Source organism: Channa argus, chromosome 10 (genome assembly GCF_033026475.1).
Source record: "Channa argus isolate prfri chromosome 10, Channa argus male v1.0, whole genome shotgun sequence".
In the NCBI taxonomy this organism is placed as follows: domain Eukaryota; kingdom Metazoa; phylum Chordata; class Actinopteri; order Anabantiformes; family Channidae; genus Channa; species Channa argus.
The window spans coordinates 19,374,866-19,396,911 of record NC_090206.1 but is presented as its reverse complement, the minus strand read 5'-3'; the positions used below and the strand labels follow the sequence as shown (position 1 = coordinate 19,396,911).

Here is a 22,046-nt window from a genome sequence, read left to right as displayed (position 1 = left end):
GCTAATTAGTGGCTACTTCCTTCAAAACTCCCGCCACGTCTGCTCCAGTTGCTCCGTGGTGGCCAGCAGTTAGCCAGGCTAACTTATCCAGTGCTAATTTAATTGGCTCCGCTCTAGGTAACAAAACTTACTGCCGTCTTTAGACGCTGGCTCATCATGGGTATGGACGTCCAAGCCGGCACATCCGACATCCGTTTGTCCTCGACGAAGAGGCAAACTTAACCGCAGTATCACGAGTATTGTTTGCTCGCCAGGATAAACGCGGCTAACATATTTGGTGCTAATAAAAGTTTGCTAACTGATGAACATTTATCACAAAGCTACTGGGGGACAGGGAACTATACCAAAACAATTTGGCGATAATGCAGGTCGATAACGGATATGTTTAAAGTACAAGGAATGTGTGTTAAGAAAATGCAATTTACTTCCTTTAAATCCCATCAACACCTGTTCGAAATCCAAGATAACGCGGGATTTCTTTATTTTTTTCCCTACTAGAACTTTATTAAAACAATGAGGGACATTAAGCAAGAGGAAATTAAATACGAGAGCCGTTCAAAGCTGTAGGAAATAAACAATACAAGGTAAAAGAAATTTTAAATTAAATGCCGACAGTTGAATTGCATACAGCTGTTTACATTACATTTACATTACGTCATTAAAGGAAAGGGAATTTAAAAAGTGTCCAAATAATGATCACTTATTCCACAGTGTTTGAGTTTTAAAAAAGTATGTGTCTTTACTCCAGTTTTGTTCTGTAGGCTTACTATTAAAATGAATTTTACTTTATATGGCCATTTATAAATAGTTGAATTTTATATATATATATATATATATATATATATATATATATATATATATATATATATATATATATATATATATATATATATATTTCTAGACAAAAGAATTATATATATTATTCCAAAATATTGTGGTATACATAGAGTGACAAAAATATTTGATTATCAATTAAAATATTAATTAGTCTTTCAACGTATAGGTGCATAATTTCTTCCTTTCTTAGCCCCGGGTGGCATGACTGAATGTTCTCAGTGTTGCCACTAGTGGCTTAAAGCAATATATCAAGTACAGTAACCCAGGTCTCTGGAGGGGCTGTTTGTTTTCTAATCTTTCACTTGCTTGGTCAACCAAGATTACCACCATTATAGATGTAATAACCCCCACCCCCATCCCCTGAGATATTTTAATTAATTGGCAGTGCTTCTAGGTGAGCTCCAATGTGAATAATGGCTTCAGCTCAGAAAATCTGTCCCCTTTTCACGTAATCCCTGGAATGTTCACCAGAAAATGATCCCTAGCCAATTTTATTATTGTTGCTCCTATTGCTGTCAGACATTTGAGTAATCTGTAATGCGGACTAGGTCATGAACATCTCAAGGGCAATACAATAATATGTTGTGAAAGACTTCTCTAGCACCATTTTAATAAGTTGCCCTTTTTTAAATTAGTAAATTTAAGAAGCAGCTCAGGAGGTTAATACTAAGTGTTAGTTGACTCTGTTGGCACTCAGTGAAATCTGTTTTCCAACACAGCAAGGCGAGAAGAAGAAACACTGCTGGGGGACAAAGTGAGAATCAGGTAAAAAGAGCGATAATTGGAAGAAAAGTCACTCTAAAATAACTTCTTACACATGCTAATGTGGCACAAGAAAGATAAGCGGCTCACCTGGGTGGGAGGCCTACACGTAAAGTGACAGATTGCACACAAAGGTAGAGAGTTGTTATAATAGACAGTATATGGTAGAACCATCCATGTGAGAGGATGCAACACATCCACTGCAACTGCAAAAATAATAATAACATTTTTAATTTGAACTAACTAAATCCAATATTGGATATTTTACATTGTCATAAATAATATCTAATAGAAGTGATCCCACATCACCTACTGTGTTAATAACAAAGCTTTCTATTAGTAGATTATGCTGCATATATGAATCATCCTTTAAAATGCTTCCTACGTATGTTTTCATTTCAGTGTTATACCACATAAGTTCTTTAAAAGCTGCTCATCATTCTATTTTAACTGGAAGATGGTTCACCGTTTTTCACTTTTGTGTTCTTAGTTAGTATGAAGTTGTGTACAACTAGAATCTAAAGCTTGCACTAAAATAAAATATAGCCTTTGTTAAATGTTGTCAGATAAGCACTTGCCATGTCACTTTTGTTCAGTACTCACCCCCTTGACTCCCCAGTATTGAGTTATGACCTTCTGCTGGGCACAGATGTCGAGGGTTCCCCTAAACCAGTTAATAAAGACATAATAATATAACAAATATTATCAAACATTCAAAAATAATTCACAACTTTACACACAAATTTCAGTACTTTGTCTCTGCAGCATATAACATACTATAACTCGCTAATTATGTTAATTGTTAACATATCCTCACTATGGTATTACAAAGCATTGGTTTAAACTACATTCCCCACAGAAACATGAGTGTGTTTGCAGTTTAGTTGTATAGGAACAAATTTTTTAGGAGACATGGTTGAGTGTAAATGGAACTTAGCCCTTCATGCAAAGACTTATGCCTTTAGACACATACAATAAATAAGTTGTATGCCTGGTATATACATTATACCAGAGATCCTGATTTTATTTGCCCCTGATAAAGGCACAGGCTGAAATCTTGGGCCTTGATTTCATATTATGTTGCTCAAATAAATATTAATTATTAGTTCTAGAAGTGCCAATACCAGCACAAGTTGATGGGGTTGAGGTGCTTTTTCAATTAGAACATTAAACAAAGAAGTACAACTTGGACTGCACAGTGAGAAATGTTTCACTTTTTGTTCTCCTTCCCTAGGAGAGTCACACTTACGAAGCTGTAATAGCTGAGATACCTTTGAGGTTAAACAAGATATAAAATACAGTCTGTGATTACTAAATCCTTACACTCATGCTGCTTTTGATCCACAGACTGGGCTGCCATCTTGTGTCAGACATGGGAACCTCACCTGTACTTTCAAAATTTTTTTTTTTGCTTTAGGCCAGAAAGCATCTTAAAGCTGCAAGCTCAACCAGTGTCCCAATTATTCCATCCTTATCATCAACATTAATATTTCCTATATGGAGCGTCATTTATTTTATTTCCTTTCACCCACCCATCAAAACTAGCTGCCCTGTATGACATAAAACTTTACCGAGCACCAAGGTGATCCCTGTAACTCCCTTTCATGTTGTTTAACACAGCCTTTAAAGTTTTACAAGGCTTGTAATGAGTAGAAAAATAACAAGGAGGTATAAGGTTGGTGCTTGATAGAATAACAAATTCAATGAAAGGAACCTACAGGGAGAAAGTGAAAAGCTTACAGAAGGACTGTTTGTTTTGGATGCAAAATGATTTCCCTGCAGAAAGTCACATACTCACACAGAGGTTGCTTTCTTATTCTTCTGTATTGTTGCTTATATTAATATTCCACGCTGGCAACAAAATTTGTCTCGCAAATTGTCAGATAAAAACATTGCATTACAATTCCTCCTACATGCATGCCAGTCAAAGGAAATAAGTGGAGTTTATTGCTTCAGGCTAAACTGAGTTTTCCTCTGGAGCCAAACTCAATGAAACACATCACACTCTCTGTAAACAAGTGATAGTCGTGTCACATTGCCTCCTTCACTTAAAGTTTTATTCACTCAAATAAACTCCTACCAGAATTTTCAGGACAGCCACTCAATCTGTTGTTTGTTACTCCTATTTCCTGCAGTATATATGTGTGTGTGAGACACATTTTCATAATGCCTCCTTTACATATTTAGTTTTTTGTTTAAGTTTAGCAGTTTTATTTTTTGATTTAGTTGTTCTTATGGTACCTACCTTTTAAAAAATGATTAATAATATTATTAATATTTAGTTTTCATTTAATGTACTGAAAGAAAGATGAAGAAAGAAAATTGTAAACAATATTTTCCTTCTCAGCCATTGGAATTATTTATGTGATATTTATATTATGCTTGTAGTACCATGACGTCTTGTGGAGCAATTATTTTTCTCTATCTGTGAGCCCCCATCAGGGGCAATATATACATACCCATATGATTCCACTAACTGGGATTTGGTGACAACAATGGAAAGTTTTTACCAAGGAAGGAAGAATAAGAACAAGAAGACTAATTGTAAGCAAACTTTTAAATTCTCCGCAAAACTGTCTTCAAAGCAATATAAAAGCAATTGCTTTTATTTGGAACACAATCGTTTATTCAGAGTTTACACACACAGTGCATTGTGGTGAGAAACTGTCAATGAAGACTCCACAGTTTAGTGGTTTATGTGGTGCCAGTAAGGAAGCATTTTGTTTTTTACACAGTGCATACTGTTTAAGGTACCTTGTGCTCACTTGTGTTATTAAAAAAGTAGGTTCAGGATACCGTGGTACAGTGGTAAGTAGTCATTTTTGCACTCTTTTTGTGTTGCAGATTTAATTTGTAATGGATGAAACTAGTATCTAATCAAAATAAACAATAACAGATTGGCCTTAGCTCAAGAGAAAGAGCAGGATGTCAACCAAACACAGGGTCCAACATTTGGTTACTTTGGCCTTAATAGTAAGTTGATGTTGGTAAAAGCCTATGACAAATGATTAAATATAAGTGTTTATTAAAATTTATAAACTAAAATCTCTTAGTAACAAAATGATTCAGACCATTTGCTGTGACACTGATGTGCCACATATTGTGCCCAGGTGGACGTGTGGCAAATTGAACTGCGTGAACATGTTTTAGTAAATGTGTTCCTAAGGTCCCACAGTGCATATGAACATTGTCAGGAGAAAAGTAAACAAAAAGTTTGAGCAACTCTTTGTTGGCCTCTGGTAATAGATTGGGTCAATGGTGTAAAATAATATATCTGAGCATTGGCAGGAGTACAAAGTCCTCAACAAATATGAAATTAAGAAGGCTTGAGTTCCAGAGTTTGGCCATCTGGCGATGAGTATTTTCTGCCCTTTAACCCATTTACTCTAAGATTACATAAAAAAGAGTCAGATGTACAGATATAAAAAAATAGTAAAACATAGGAAAGCAACAGCATGCAAAATGGACACGTAACTAACTACTTATTACTGAACTATAATAAGTTAATTGCATTATGTATAGGCACAAGGACCCAGCAGAAACAAACATCCACCCCACTAGGTCCTCTTTTTCTGCCCTCCCTCTTCCTCCTTGAAATGTGTTAGTGGAAGAGGTGCAGGGAGCAAGTGTGTATATAGGTGTGTGCATGCGAGATACTGAGAGCAGACCAGTAGTAAGTGCAGGGTGTTTGGGAACAAAGAAAATGATGATGGGTTGACCTTTGGAAAGCAACCCCCCCCCACCAAAAAACATGAAGAACATGGAAGCAAAAAAGGTCCTCCATTTTGTGCCATCTGCTAAGTTTTCCCGGGGTGGACTGGGGTGAGAAGGTCTTTGATGGCTCAGCCTGAGTGTTTCAGACACTTGGAGAAATCCTATAGCTGTAGGAGTAAATGAGTCCTGATAGAATCTTGAAAATATTGTAAAAAAAAAAAGTATTATAATTTCATTTATATTTGTTATTTCACTTTTTGGGGTGATATTTAAATGATTATATCTTTAAATTAATGTTATTAATATAACAGCACAACTATCTTTATTGGCAGTAAAGCCAGAAGTTAAAAGAAAAAGAAAAAAATTAGTTCATTATTTACAATACAGCAATAAATGGTACTGTCATAGAACGTTTTTAGCATCTGTTGTAATGTTGTTGTAGTACCAATGTGATGGATTTGTTGAATTGATTTAGTATCATAAAAAGGAAAATCTTAATTGTTTGTCGACTGTTTGACTGAAGATGAAGATTTTTTTCTTACACTTTCTTCTCAAATAGTTGACAACATCACTTGCAAATCACTACAGCAATACAACACCAATGGCACTGGTTATCCAGTATTTCTTATCTCTTTAGTAATATATCTTTTTGAAGTTGATGATTTCATCCCAATTCAGTCAATACAATTAAAACATTAAATATTGGTTAGAATTTATATAAAAGCTGTACCAAACCAACAGCATCCCAGCGCTCTACAGATTAGATTTTATCAGCCTTAATGTAATAATCAAGAAACCTCTGTCTCTCAAATGATTGCAACCATATTTCGCATAAACTGCTTTAGTGTAGTAAAAGTAACACTTGTGACTGAGACCACTTTTGGTCCAGTAGTCGACTGCACAGTGGAGGATAAACAGACACCTCAAAGACTGTCATCAGTCTTTTTTGGGGGGATAAATAAATGTGTGCAAAGTTCCTTGACAGCCATGTGCATCCACCATGCTCAAATTAACTCTTGAGAAGGCAAAGCAGGAAGTGATATATCTTACAGTGTTGAAATGCAGGCAGTTTAAAAGAAAATCCACAGTGACATTATCTGTATGGATGGTTTCACCTTGGACAGATTAGCAAAGTTTTCAGCTTTGTAGAACGACACACTTGTTTCTAGAGACATAACATTAATTCTTCAGTTTGCTCTTGCTCAAGGACATTTGCTACCCTCAGATAGCAGGTTGGAAGGGATTATTAGAACATGTCGTAGGATTTAAGTCAGACTTGTTTATCTAGTGAGACAGAGGAATTACAGACATCAAACCACTTGCATGACAGTTCAGTATTTTGTTTCACAGATTTAAAGAACTAAACAAAAATAACATTTTACAGGAAGAAAAGAAAAATATTGATATAATAAATATTAAACTTACAGTCTATTTGGAATACAGTACATGAAAAATACAAATTTACACAGAGACACAGGACTACAGCTTTATCACACTACACATTATTTCTAAAGATGAAACATCACATATACAACGTAGCTACCCACTTAAATAAATAAATAAACGTAATTATATTTATTTATATATATTTTATACATATATTTTAAAAAACTTACTGAAACCTGTTCTTACTGGTTCACAAATGGTGTCAAGGGTCAGAAAACAGACACCGTAGAAAAGCCATGGCTTGACTTACACTCCTGTCTGTGACATTGCCACCAGACAAGGGGAAATCAGCTTGTCTGCCAACAGGAAACCCACAGGCATGAGTCACCTTAACCCACGGGCCTGCAGAAAGACTGAAATTGTTATGTCTAATAAATTTCTGCAGCAGTCACTACCGACTGAACAGTGAATGTAGAGAATACAATTAGGTGAAAGTTCAAACACTGACCGGGCTGTCAGCTGTTACTTTTGAAGCACACTTTTGTATTTTTTCACGTCACACATATTCCACCTGTGGAAATACTGAGAAAAGTGTGTTGTACTACGTCTTTGTGTTCTTTACACAAGTAAAGTAAACAATAAGACTTCATGAGACAAGTCAGTCAGGCAGACTGTGTGCTCATCCTTGACACACCCGGTGCTGGTACAGCTTGTTGCATAAGCTGTAGGGCACCCCGTCGGAGTGCAGGAGGCCTGGGAATGTTCTGTCTAATCTGCTTTGAGCAATAACCTTGCTCAGGAGATCCTGGAGCCAAACTTTGCTTCAGGGAAGGAAAAGCTCATTTGTAGAGTTGGAGCAGCATTTATCAGATACACCGTGGCTCAGTGGTAGAGCATTGGTCTGGGATGCAAAAGGCCACCTGCACCTGTGGCCCCATCCAGCATCCAAGGGAAACCTTGTTGCCGGTCCTGAGTTCTTATAATCAACATGCAATACGTTTCACTGAGGCGACCCCTGAAGAGACAAGCCTAAAGCTGTTGATTTTGACTGCCAATACAACAGAAAAAGTAATGACACTGTTTGCCATTTCCTGGTTTTCTGCATAAATTGGTCGGGAAAGGAGATCTAATGTTCACCAAAACAACAAACACCATATTTCTAAGCTGTTAAACTCCAGCAGTCATGCTCTTTTATGTCTTGTTAAACACACTCATTAAATACAATGTGTTGGTGGAATAAGTAATGGCAACAGTGTTTTAATAACTGGTTGAACCACCTTTGGCAGCACTAACCTCAAGCAAGCACTTTCTGTAGCTAGAGATTAGACCTGCACAATGTTCAGGAGGAACATTGTTCTTTACAGAGCTAGTTCAGCTCAACCATATACTTAGAACGTCTGGTATGAATGGCCCTCTTGAGGTCATTCCACAGCATCTGTATTGGGTTGAGGTCAGGGCTCTGACTTGGATACTACAAAAGTTGGATTTCATGGCCTCTGACATTAAGGTTAATTCATTTCAATTCCGTTCAATTCAGCCTTTTTAATATAGCACCAATTTACAGCGTAGTCATCTGAAGGCACTTAACATAATAACAATGAATATGTAGAGGAAACCCAACAAGCCCTAGGCGACGGTGGAGAGGATAAACCTACTTTAAATGAAGAAACCTCCAGCAGAACCAAGCTCAGGGTGGGCGGCATCTGCCTTGACCAATTGTCATTTACTGAATTCAGAAGCTTAGTGTTGCCATTGCGAATGGCAAATGAATTGCAAATTGTGAAAAGTGCGAGTTTTTCCTTCCATTACATTCTCATTACTTTGTCTTTGTCTTTTTATAGGACATAGATGTTTTGAGACTCATAAATGAGACTGAATTAGTCTTCTGCACTGAGTAAACAAAGCGTCTTCTCCCAAAGGCTTGAAAGGCCCATTATCTATAAAGTATCCAGTAAAGCCATCTGAACTTCAGTCCAGGCTGGACCTTAGCCCATTTCCCTTTTTCTCTGTCTAATTATTGTCTTTTTTGTAACTTTGTAAGCACGGTGACTCATGATATTTCTGTGCTCATCCATTTATAACAAGCCAGGTTTAACTTTTGCACCAGTAACAGAGTGAAGGATCTTTCAATGTGAAACCCAGTAGTTAATTTTCACAACAGCCTGAACCAGCCTGAATTCTTGCCAAAGTCAATTTGTGACCAGTTAGTCCCGGTTATTTGGACATCAAGGAGACGTCAAGAGCTGCTGAAGCCTGCCTACGCTTCTTTGGTGTCAGGAGGAGAGAGCTCGGCCTACTCTGCATGACCCGCTGCCTGCTGTGGTTGATGAAGGCCGTGTCCAGTGTGGAAATCCCTGAAGACATCTGGGCATTTCGGTACCACTTCTAGTTCTGAAAACCTTGAGAGATCTTGGCAACTCCGGTGCCCATTATTGGGGATAAAGACATCACTGATAATGTGCATGTATCCTATGTGATGCTCCAGTGGAAAGCCTATTAATAATATTAAAAGTCATAATACTACAGTTTAAATATCTCATCTAGCGTGAGAATGCCTTGGGATTCGCTAAGAGTAGCTGGGGAGAACACTGGAGAGTAGACAGCGCTGGATATGGGTATTGTGTGCAATAACTAACCAGCCCGTCCCACACAACAAATTCCTGTCTGCTTAAAATTATGTTCGAATAAAACTAGTATAAAATAAAACTGTGCAAATGTGATTACGTTTTTGTAACAAATATCACAACTTTATATTTGCATTACATGAAGAAAAGTTACTGTGTCCTCTGTGTTGTTTGTGTGAAAAGAAATATGGGTGTTTGTGTTGTCGATGTGTTTCTCAGCACGAGGGAAAGCTTCCCTGATTACATGCTTGCACTGGGAGGTCCAAGAATGGCTTCTCCGCAGAGGCCTTCTCTTATATGTACTTGGTATGATCCGCTTTGCAAACATAGAGAACACTATTCAGAGATAATACACATGTGCATTTATTGCAGCAGTTATTCATACTAATGCCAAAGCTTCTCACTGCTCACTGATGACCCATTTCACATGCTGGTGAGCACAGCTGCTCCCTTTGCTGTGTGTTGAGAGGTTAATTAATGGGTAAATAACAAGGCAAATGATCTCTGAGTCAATGATGGGAAGGGGGAATAATCATAGCTTAAAGCTTTGCTCATGAATGGTTAAGGTTAATTCTCTAAATCTGAGGATGTTCCTTCTATGCTCATAAAACTTGCAATCGAGATGCCATATTTATCTTGCAATGAAGGAATTTACGAGGGGCCGCTGATGTTATATTGCAGCATGTCTGGTTTAAGCAGGATTTTTATTAAGTCTTTCCTGCTCCCTCTTGCTGTGCTTGTCAACAGATGGCAGAGTGGTGGGAGGGCGAGATAAATTGTCTCTTATTGGAGACACTGTTAATGTGGCTAGAAACACATCCTAACCTTGATACAAAGAACAGTTTTATCTCAGTGTGGTGTTTTGCAATGAGGCAGCAAACTAAATCTATGAAACAAGTTTTATTATTACAGGTTATTTTATGAGATTCATTACGTTTTAAAGTGAATTTTAATAAAGCGGCGCAGGTAAAAAATATTCTGACACAGAAATTGGAATTGGATATTCTACTGATGATTTATGCTTTATCCACAGCGCTGCAGGATGGAGAGCAGGAGGATTGTGGGTTACATCTATGACAAATCCACATCAGTGTCTCAGGTCTGTGTGTGCTACATGTGTTAACTGTAATATATTAGACCTAAACATGTTTAATATGTGGAATACAGATGAGTAAGAGAGAAGGAAACAATAATTTGCATTCTCTCCAAATAGGAAGTCATGTGTGCGAGCTCTGATTTGCTGAGTGAAGATACCTGAGACAAAGTTTCTGTTCACAAACTGGCAGCAAGTGTACCCTCTTATCTTTGACTATCTTAATAATAGTTCAAAACTGATGTTAATGACTGTGATTACTATAGAAGTGCAGAGGAGTAACAAGGAGTGGGGATAAAGGGAAGAGATAAAACAGTGTGTAAAACAAAAAGTCGTTATTGTGTTTGCAGATCCTGAAGGCCCTGGGATTGGGCTACTAAGTACAACAAGAAAAGTAAGACTTTAATGTGATATCATAACAACATTTTCTTTTTATCATTAAATACAAAGCCCAGCGAAGGCAATTCTATCATTTTCTTAAAACTGCTCCTTCTCTTCTGTAATTTTCAAGACGTCGTCTCACAATGAATCACATATTCCTTGCTCATGACTTTTACTAGTATGTGAAGCCAGTGAACTTCCAGGAAGAAATGCGTGCCCACAGGGACCTGGAAAGCTTTCTGGCCCAAGCGAATATCCTTTTGGATGAGAAAGCTGCCACTCTGGATGAGGTCCTACGGTGAATGTTAACTCATGTAGTAGAGGATGTCACGGGATCCGTGACGTGGACGAGGTCATGAACTCCCTATTCACAGACGCAGGAGGGAAGGAGTTTAATGGTCAGGAGAACATAATAGGTGCACTCGGAAGAAGGTTTATGCGTTTTTTGGCTGTTCACTGGATTGTTTTTATGCTCCCACAGTTCACCTCCTGTCTGAGACCATTCAGGGTGTGACTGCCAATTCCACAGGCATTCGTTATCAGCAGTCTTGGCTTTGTATTCTGTGAGTTCATCTGCAATAATGTTTATGTGATAAGGTGATATTTTGACCAGTTCTTTCAGCCTCCACTTCAGTAGGTGATGATTTCCCTCTTGACCGTTGCTGAGCTGATTTGACTGAACAAAAGGGCAACTCACAAAAACTCATTGGAAAAGTAAATACAGAAAAGAACAATGCGACAGAATAATTAATGCACCAATTCCAAGTACATACTTTTTCAATCAATCCAGCTCTAATGTGAGAAGTCTGCAGCAGTTTCATGTCTGTGTTGCCCGACTGGAGAAAGCACAGAACTGGGGGCATTAACTGCTGTGAGGCCCGCTATGTCATTCTCATCCTTGCCCCTCCTAGGACGGTAAGGACCTGTTAGTTCTTAAATTTACACTGTTTGGTTTTTGTGCAATCTGGTGAAACACTTGGCTGAAACAATTATTTTTAATTTGTCAATCAATTAATTTCACACTTCATTTAAAACAAACAAAGCCAGAAAGTCTATGATGATGACATGTATATCTTTGGATCTTGGGCTGCTATATTGATGAAACCTGTAATGTGACTGGTAATTTATGATAAACAATTTACTGCTATTTTCTGAGATTTTTAGAAAAGTACCCCTTACCTTTGTTAGGGGCGGCACAGGCTCAGTTGGCAGAGTAGCTGCTACCGACCATACGGCTGGAGGTGCACGCCCTGCTCTTCCCGACTAAATGTCGAAGTGTCCCTGAATCCCCAACAGCCCATCCCCAGCCACACATTGCTGGTCCCAAGCCCAGTAGAAATTGGGGAGGGTTGCGTCAGGAAGGGCATCTGGCATAAAAAATCAAAATGCCAAATCAACATGTGGACAAATGATCTGCTGTGACCCTGAGCTCACGGGATAAGCTGATAGGACAAAAAAACAAAAAAAAACTAAACCCCTTACCTTTATTACCTGTGTCCTTATGCTTTCTGTAACACAAAGCAAAATGTCAACAAATGTAAAACAAATCTAAACTGTGAGAATAAGTAGAAGGAAAAAAATTGTTAAACAATTTTTTTTTTTATAAAAATAGACACTGAAAAAATGCTTCTAAACAGACAGAACACACAGAATTTTTGTTTAAACCTTCCTATTATTCTTTTTCAGAAAAGCACCAAGACAGCCATTGAACTCTGAATATTTCCTTCAGACAGAAACTTCTGGAGACCAAGACCCAGGAGGAGTTCAAACAGGAGCTGGTCCACCGGCCGCAGCAGCTCTCTGTAGTCAACAAGAAGCCACTTGTGGAGGAATTAGAGGACTCAGATCAACGTAGAGGCAAACCACTGAAGGTACGAAAGGAGGATATGTAGAGTGTAATCAGTGCAGTGGCCATATGAGTGACATGGGTTAAGTGCAGTTTCTATATACAGTATAAGAACGGTAGAGATGCCAACATACACCCGTACAGAAACACAACCCCAGCTAATGAAGCAAACTCCCTTTTAAAATCAACATAAACGTTCTCTCCTGACTGTTGGCCATCTCCTCATGTAGTTTTTCCACTCCATCCAGCCACATAAAGAAACGATGCAGTGAAGTAGTTGAAGCAGATTTGCTGATTATTCTCTTTCCACACACACACACTACTTGTCCTGGCCCCAGGAATGAAAAACACCTGGGCAACAGGCTGAGAAAACTGCCAAGTCTGCCATGAAGCTTGGCAGCAGAATGTGTGCAGCACCATGTAATAAGTATTTCATTAAGTCCGGTGTTTAAAGGGAGAGAAAATGTGTGTTTAGCAGGAGGTTGGAGAATGGGAACAACTAAACACTGCCTAGGGAGAAATCACCAATTTGGGTTATAAATAACTGAAGTTAACAACAGGTTGTGACTACACCTGATGTTCTGTTCGGCTTTAGAACAGTTTTTAAATGTAGTTTTGTAGCTACTATACTAATATGTTTTGAATCCAGAGAGTTTAACAAAGAAACACCACTGACTCTGTGTGGAGAAAAAAAAAGAACACCAGTCATATCAATGGGAACACTGCATCAACACAGTGGGGGTCTGGAGTCTTTACCTCAGTAAAAAAGGCCACACTTGCAGTTGCAGGTGCACACCCCTTGTAGATTGCCTTTGACGTTTTTCTGCACTTTATATCTTGACTGTCAACACAAGGATAAAATCATTTCACGATATCTTTTCAGAGAACATTCCCAAACCAATCTTTTCTAAACACACTTCCACCTCCATCAATTCCCAAGGAGGATGCACAGTATTTCTGCTATTTCTGTGAGAATGGGGACCAGAAAGCACAGTGTAGCCTTTTGTAAATGACCAATTTAGATATGATGGTCTGTTTGACACATTGAAATAAGTTTGGTGCACTTTCAAACAAACATGGCTTATAATGAAAATGCTGCATTGTGATAAGATTGGCTCTATTATCACAGGTGGAGCTGTCTAACAATCACTCTGCTGTTCTGCCAGTTGCTTAGTGGCTGTTGCTTCTGCTCTAGTGCTCATCATGATTGTCTCTTAGCATTTTATGCAAATTTCTTTATGGTCCTCATAGAGGACTCAGAGTTACAATATGTGATTGAGTACTGTTTTCTATAGTCCTTCACACTTGCTGAAGCATCCATTGTCTTTCTGTTCACAGTGCAAAGATTTCTTCAAAGCTGGGAAAGGTGTTTATGATGACCTCCGTCCCAGACTCCCCCTCTACCCGTCAGACTTCACAGGCAGTATTAACAATATCTTGCAATATCTTGTGGATGTGGTACTACTACAAAATCGCGAACTTTCCTCTTTCAAGTCTCACACCTAAAAGATTAGAATTCAAAGTTTCGCTGCTTTGGCTCTTCTTATGGGCTTGGTTGTTATATCTTTAATAACCCTTTGAATAATCCATCAAGGAGTAACTGGGAAGGACCGCTTTCTGCTGAAGTACACCACCACTGCTATTTTCCTCTACATTGCCATTCTGCTGCCTGCTATTGCATTTGGCTTATTGAATGATGAAAACACAAGAGGAGAGATAGGTATGAACCTCTATTGTCTTGATCTGCAGTTTTACTTTATATTCATGAATAGTTTATGAGACAAAAGGCCCACACTCCTCCTGTATAGGACCCAAAGAATGACAGACACACAAAACACCAAAAAGTGATGACCATTAAACCAGCATATCGCCAGCAAACACATTTAGGTTACACCTTTTTTTTTAGAGTTTAGGTCTATACATAAACATTAGGGAGGAGCTACGTGTTTCGCCCGCCACTTACAAGGTATAGCCCTGTCCTCATATTGCAGGCGGCACTGAGAGCAACTTTAATTAGGCTGTCACATTGTTTTAAGTTATGTATTGTCTTATATTATACTAGAAACTGGGGAGGGTTGCATCAGGAAGGGCATGCGGCGTAAAAACTGTACTATTTATTACATTTTTTGGTCATGCATCTCCACACATTATCTCTCTTTACGATAATTTTGTGCCTCTTAAAACGAGCACTTTGACTTTCTTGTAAGAACGTTTGTATTAAGAATCACACCACACAGGGGCCCAGTGGCCACTGAGTTGCCGGGTCAGTGGCTGTTAGGTCTAATTAATAATCCATCTATGATCTTTTTCAAATAGTAATACAAAAGTATCTGAGAATAATTTATAATATAATGAGTTATAAATTGTTGTTTTTTTGTTGTTTGGCAGATGTTCAGAAGACCATTGTTGGTCAGAGCATCGGTGGAGTGATCTACGCTCTTTTTGCTGGTTCCCCACTGGTTATTCCATTGAGAACTGCACCACTACCCGTGTTTATAAGTGGTGTGTAATGCTACTAACTAAAAAAGAATGGATGTCACATTTGATAATATGCTATTTATCTGGTATATCACATACTTTACCATACATCAGTTGCCAGAAGAACATAATTAAAAGTACTACATGCACATAAAAGTACTGACACTCTTCATCATGCAGCATTAAACAAACAAATGGAGATCGTTCGTCAGGTCACTCAGTGTTTCTGATGCTGCCTGAGAAAGAACATTAAAAACATTTGGAATAATCTTGAACCAAATGTTTCTGTTTAATCTTAAAAGGATCACTTGCAGAGACAAACCCACAGATAAATACGACTTAACTCTGCTCATTTCCAGTCCTTGTTGGAAACATTTTGCTTGTTTGTTTTTGTTTTATGCTACTGTATATTGACAGTATAATTCTCTTCTCTTTCTGCTCGTCAAGATAATTTCCAGCCACAGCAGGCAACATTTTACAGCCACATTCTGCACTACCTACTCAGCACGAACTGTTTGATAGCTGGGAGGTAGATACCAGAATTACATTCATCACGTCTCCAGTAACTCAACCTTAAAAGCATGATAATGCTGACATGTTATCTATGTTTTGAATTCACCAGGGTGTGGTGTAATTTTAATTTCTTTTCTTCTGGAATTGGATACAGTTTCTTTGTTAAGAATTAGTAAAGGGTTTTCTCCTTTTCCTGCTTCTCATAAATGTATAATATTTACTGTAAACATCAATAGACAATTCAAAATCCATATACTGATGTATCCATAACAATAAATTATAAAACAATATGGCTGCAGATTTACCATGAAACAATTTTGATTATAGTTTAACTATGGTATTATTAATATGAGAATAGGACATGTGTCTGTGTCTGCCATCACAGTAATCAGGGGCATCTGCGATGACTACGACCTTGACTTTGATGCTTTCTATGCCTGCATCGGTTTATGGAACAGTTTATTCCTCATCCTCGGCAGCGTATTCAATGTCAGCCTGCTGATGAAACTCTTCAAACGTTGAATATATAACACAACTCTCAAACAACGTTTGGTACAATGACCCATGACAGCAAGAAGCTTCATACTTGTAATATATATAATTTAACATTGAATCGTGTGGCCATGCACTGAGCTGAGGTCAATGATAAGAAAAGACACATCTGTTATGTTATCTTTTTTCAGCCATAATCAATAATATTGTTTAATGTACATTCTTGCTATCTCGACCATCATTTTTCCTTGAATGGATTGTTACGTCTGTGTCTCCATAAAAAACACAGTTGTGATAAAACATGAATGATGCCTGCATGCTCCTTTCATTTCCATTATCTTTCAGGTCGACAGAAGAAGTCATTGCATTGTTCATCTCCATAGCATTTGTTGGGGATGCAGTGAAAGGCACCATCAAACGTGAGTCAAGCCAAGGTCAGACTACATTAAACATGTTTTGAATGCTTCTGCAGTGAACCTATCTAGCTGAACTGCGGGGGAATTTCTAAACATCCTGCGTATTGTTATAGGTAATGTAGCCCGGCAAATATCCGTATCCATCATGGCGTCTTTAGAGGAAAGGCAAGCATGAAATCAAAACAAGACCCCCTGAGTGTTGTTTTATAATTTTAATATAGTGTATCTTTTCATGTTGCTTCTGTTTATATCTTTCTCACGGGGGTTTTGTCAGAATACAGGGCTTATGGTGGATTCTTTACAGTTTTTTTTCTCTCAGTTTTAAGCCGCAGGCTTTTCTCTGCTAAACTATAGCAAGCTGTGCAGAGTTTGTGATACAGTGCCATGTGCCAGTGTCGTGTGAAATGGACACGCTGTAAATGCCTTGTGATAAGCTCCTGTAAATCACATTCAATGTCTCACTTTTTCAGCACTTCTACCATGGGGCCACACTGGTGACCACAAACAGCACACTGGTGCTTCAATAGATTAATGAGATTCTGGAAAAGACAAAGAACATGACAGTGGGAACACAGGGGCATATAAATGAGACCGTGTCACTGTTGGGACATGCTGAAGGACACATGTCAGCCATGTCAGTCCTGCCTGAGTCTTTGGTGTTGTGCACAAGAGAATGACCTATCCTCTGTCTGCTGCTCATGTTGGGGACATTGTGGCTGGGTTACACCCTCTACCTCGTCAAGAGAAGGCACTATGCTCAAATATTATGTGGCTACGTTACATAAATTAGATAATTTTACGCCTTCTTACTAGTATTAGGAAGTTAAAAGTTAATTAAAGTGTGAAAAAATCAAACTTACTGTTTTTGACTGAACTTCAAAACAGTAGGTAAATTTAACTTTTGAAACAACATTTGAAACAATAAAATTACTACATCAGTTGGAGGCACACATTAACTACTTAACTCGGTGGAAACTATAAGCAGTGCCCAAGCACCCAGAGCCTTGTGCATGTGTGTGCAATTTGGACCCAGCGCCTCCCTGACCCTATGCAATTGAAAAGCTAAGTCCATTAGCATTTTTTATGTCCAGCTGGTGCTGGAGCACTTCCTGCTTGCATTCGATCTGAGAATCGGGGGCACTGTGCTGGTCACAGCAGAGAGAGCGATAGAGAGAGATAAAGAAAAAAAGAGAGAGGTAACAGTAAGTAATAGTAATAGTTCAGACACATATTTCTGTTAATCTAATGCGATACATGCAATATAATTAGATGAGTTTCCCCTCAGCAGCCTAAATCATTTAAATTCTGCTTAAATACTGATGGAGGTCATTTTACTGCTAGTAGTCAGATCCTTTTCCTCAAGTACAAATTTGATTGCAGGACTTTTTAGTACTGTCCTTGAATGTTATGCTTATTTCAGTACATCTACTTTAGAATAAAACTGAATACTTGATCCACTGGTGAGTATAAGCATGACATATCGTGACATATTTCATCCCTGCTTCATATCGAGTCATGTATAACTTACATGAAAGTAAGAGAAGCTGAAAAGGTAGGAAAACTCTTATCCCAAGAGCCAGGCAGAAGGTTGCAACACATATGCAATGATTTTCACTCCTCTTCACTCATACCATTCTTATACGTGAATTAGATAAATGTGACTTTGACATTGTGAATTCCCATGTCTGTCTCCTGGGATGTCATTGTTCTTTCCCAAGTGGCAATAAGAGAGTGACTTTTGTAAATACTGTAGTAAAATAGTAGAATTTATTACATCAGAGCTGAAGGAGTTGAAGAAATGCTCAAGTCTGCGTTTTTTGTTTTCTTTCAGCCCATATCTGAATGACAAAATCAGAGAGGTGGTGTCTGACTGTGCCTTCCCTGTCTCCGTGGCGATATTCTCCTTCATTGGCTCCTACCTTTTCCTTGACATACAGCGTGAGTACAGATCTCTCAGATAAAAGAAGTGATAGAAGAGTACTCTTGAGACTTAAAGTCACAACCTTGGCAGAGAACGCATTCATGTCTCCCACGATGGTGGGAAAAAGGAGAATATTTGTTTCCAGTGAGCTTTTTAACCCAGTGTGAGCTCTAATTCAGTGTGGGTCAGAGATGATGTTGCATAAGAAACAAAGAGTACTAGCAGCAAGTTCTGTTCAGGCAATCCTTTTATCACTATAAGTCTTATGTTAACTTATTTGTAATGTGCTAAAGCTGTATTTGACTTGTTCATATTCTATTTTTATAAATCTAATGCTCCTATTAGTTCCCGTGTTTAGTGTCCACGATGGCCCGATCTTCAAGTTCTGTTTGAAAAGCTGACAGAAATGAACACACTAAGCGCAGTCGGGCTGGGATTTCTCCTTGCGTTGCTCATCTTTATTGACCAGAACATTGTCATCTCACTTAAACATGTACCTGAACACAAGTAAGACCCAAAAGTTTAAGGGTCAAACAATGGCAAAAAAGTTGACACTAATTGTTTTGACCTTGCACCAAATTTTATGAAAATGATTTATTTGGACTTTGAGCAACTCCTACAGCATTTATTCCTATTACACACATGTCTAAAATGTTCAGTTTAGTCTGGAAACATCCAGTTGTAGCATTGATATACTGCTGCAGCCGTTTATTGACAAACCACTTGAAACCCGTATGTGTGAATGTCCGCTCCAGGTTGCTAAAAGGCACAGCGTTCCACTGGGACTTAATGCTGACTGGCTTCATCAACATCCTCATGTCCTGTCTGGGGTTGCCATGGATGCACGCTGCCTTCCCTCACTCCTTCCTACATGCCCGTCAGCTGGCCAAAGTGGAACAGCACGTAGAGAATGGACACCTCTACACGACGTGAGTAAAGTTAAAACAAGGACACAAACTGAGCAGTGCTTCCAAAGGCATCCACATCGTGACTGACTGAACACTCCAGCTTGTTTAAACTCTTTCCCCCTCGGTTTAAAGGCTTTAGTGCCAGTTCAAATGAGTGAAATTTGTGAGACATTTGCTGCCTTAGTTCCAAAGTATATTCTATAAATATTCACTGAAAATGTTTTGAGTTTGAAAGACCTTCTTGGCTGTGGAAACAGTAGTAAATAAAAAACCCTTAATATGAGGCCCCCTTACTGGATGGTTCTGGGGATTTCAATCATGTCACACAATCCTAATGAATACATAAATAACCATCAGCTGAATGAGCTGTTAAGGTAAAAACAAATGTCTTTGTTTTGACCAGTTTGGAAACCTCCAGAAGCAACACTGTGATACCCACATGGACTGAAGTGTTTGGATGTGTTTGTTTATTGAATTTCTTCCATCGCAATAGTCTAATACTTTATTGTAAAAACTGAATTGGTTTTATGTTTTTATATGTTGTTGTTTATATGCCGTAATGTTTGCAGTTTTGTTTGTTTGCATACATTTTAAAATATGTATTTGGCTGAAGAAAAATCCAAAATGCATAAAGATATTTAAAATTAGGATTTTTAACATGAATTATTTTGTCTGAAAGGCTAAAACAACAAGATATAAAGGGATTAAAAAGAAAAGAAAAGGGTACTGTTCACAGTACCTTTCACACTTGGGAAACACTGGAAACCTTCACTGTTTTGGCTCCTGAAACTAATTCACATGTTATCAGTCCACACAAATCACATTGTGCAATCACTACCAAGTAGACACTGTTTCACTTTGGGGGTCATAACCCTGTTCTCTTGTTGTACCATTAGGACATGTTTTCTAGTTTTACTTTGTGTCCAAAAGTATTGTCAGTGTGAAGGAGATACGTCTCACCTTGGTGGTGGCCAGCATCCTGATCGGACTGTCTGCCTTCATGCTGCCCGTTCCTCTGCAGTGGATCCCCAAGCCCATCCTCTACGGCCTCTTCCTTTACATCGCAGCCACGTCGCTTGATGGGAACCAGATGGTAGACCGCATGGCCCTGCTGCTTAAGGAACAGGTGAGGCTGTGGTTTGATCAATTGCTTTGTTTGTTAATTGTCAGTATATCTGTTTGTCTCAGTTTGTGTCTTTGTGCTTGATTTAACATCACAGAGTGGAAGCCGCAAATTGGTAGTTGAGTAATCTAACTTTGCAAAATTTATTATGAAGCAAAATGTAACCTAAAGCAGCTTTTTAATCATGTTGTATTCCCAACCTGAGCTGCAGATGATCCAGCTGATCATTGTGTGTGTGTTTGGGATGCATCCTCTGCCCTACATAAAGATGGTCTTCCCCCTTCTAATGATCCTACTTGTTCCTGTCAGGAAAGATTGCGCAGGCCATTAGGAGGCACAGTGGGACCAGCATAGACATTAATGTCAGGTTGTTGTACATTGACATGTACACTATAGACTTCTACTCCAATTTATTCAGGACGACTGTATAACTCAAGAGATTTGGTCACTTGTTAATAGGAAAGATAAATATTTCCCCTGCTATATCTAATTGTTTATGTTGCTTTGTGGTTTAAACTCATGGTTTATTGTTTGGAGAATATATTATTTAGCTACTGTTTTTTGATGTAAATAATACATGCGAATGGATCATTTGTCATCTGTTTGTGTTTTATCTCAGGACCAGTCTACTCCCCAGAGTGATCAATGCCCAATATCTGGACATCATGGATGCTCAGCACACGTAGTAAAAACAAGAAACATCAGAAAAGATCAATGTATTGCAATAAAAGGGAAACAGACTCAGCACTCAATGATTTTTTTATCGCAACTTAATGAAATGAAGTTGCTTTTAGCTTCTCTGTAGCTGACTTTAATATGTCATAATATTTTTGCATCTTCATTGCATTTAACAGTATAGCCCTGAAGGGACACACACACACACACACACACACACACACACACACACACACACACACACACACACACACACACACACACACACACACACACACACACACACACACATACAGTAACTGACAGATGAACATGTTAATGTCTTAATATTTGTATATTTAAAGCCATGTTCATTAGTTCATTTAATTTAGGCATCATGTTGTTTAATAGAGAGCTGTCTGGTCTGTGTCCTACCTGAATTCAAAGTGTGACACTGATGAGGTGATCAAGGGTGTTTCAATTGCACTGTAATTTCATCACCATAGAATCATCCATTAATCATTGAACTAAGTCCAAAGGAATTTTGTCATAGTTTAAAACATGCAAAGTGCAGTGTCACCTCATGCTGCTGATGTTTGAATCAACACTGAAGCCTAGTATGATAAGATTCTTGAGATGAAAAAATCTGGTGTGGTGTCTCATTTGGAGCAGACAAATAAAATGATGAAGTACGTTATTATAAAGATAATTGGTTCTGTGAATTAAAGTGCTGATATTTAATCAAACTGTTGTGAAACAAATAAAACTATTTACCGGAAGTAAATGGAAATTTGTCATTACAGTGCACCAATCTAATGTTAGCTCCCAAAGCAAAACACAGCCCCAGTTGTTGATACAGTATGTGAGAGGACGTTGGGGCCCCCTCTGAAATACCATC

General features: G+C 38.3%; 1 pseudogene; it reads left to right on the top strand.

Moving 5' to 3' along the window:
- The first annotated feature begins 9,001 nt into the window (after window positions 1-9,001).
- On the top strand, window positions 9,002-21,300 carry LOC137134548 (solute carrier family 4 member 11-like; annotated as a pseudogene).
- Window positions 21,301-22,046: the final 746 nt, after the last annotated feature.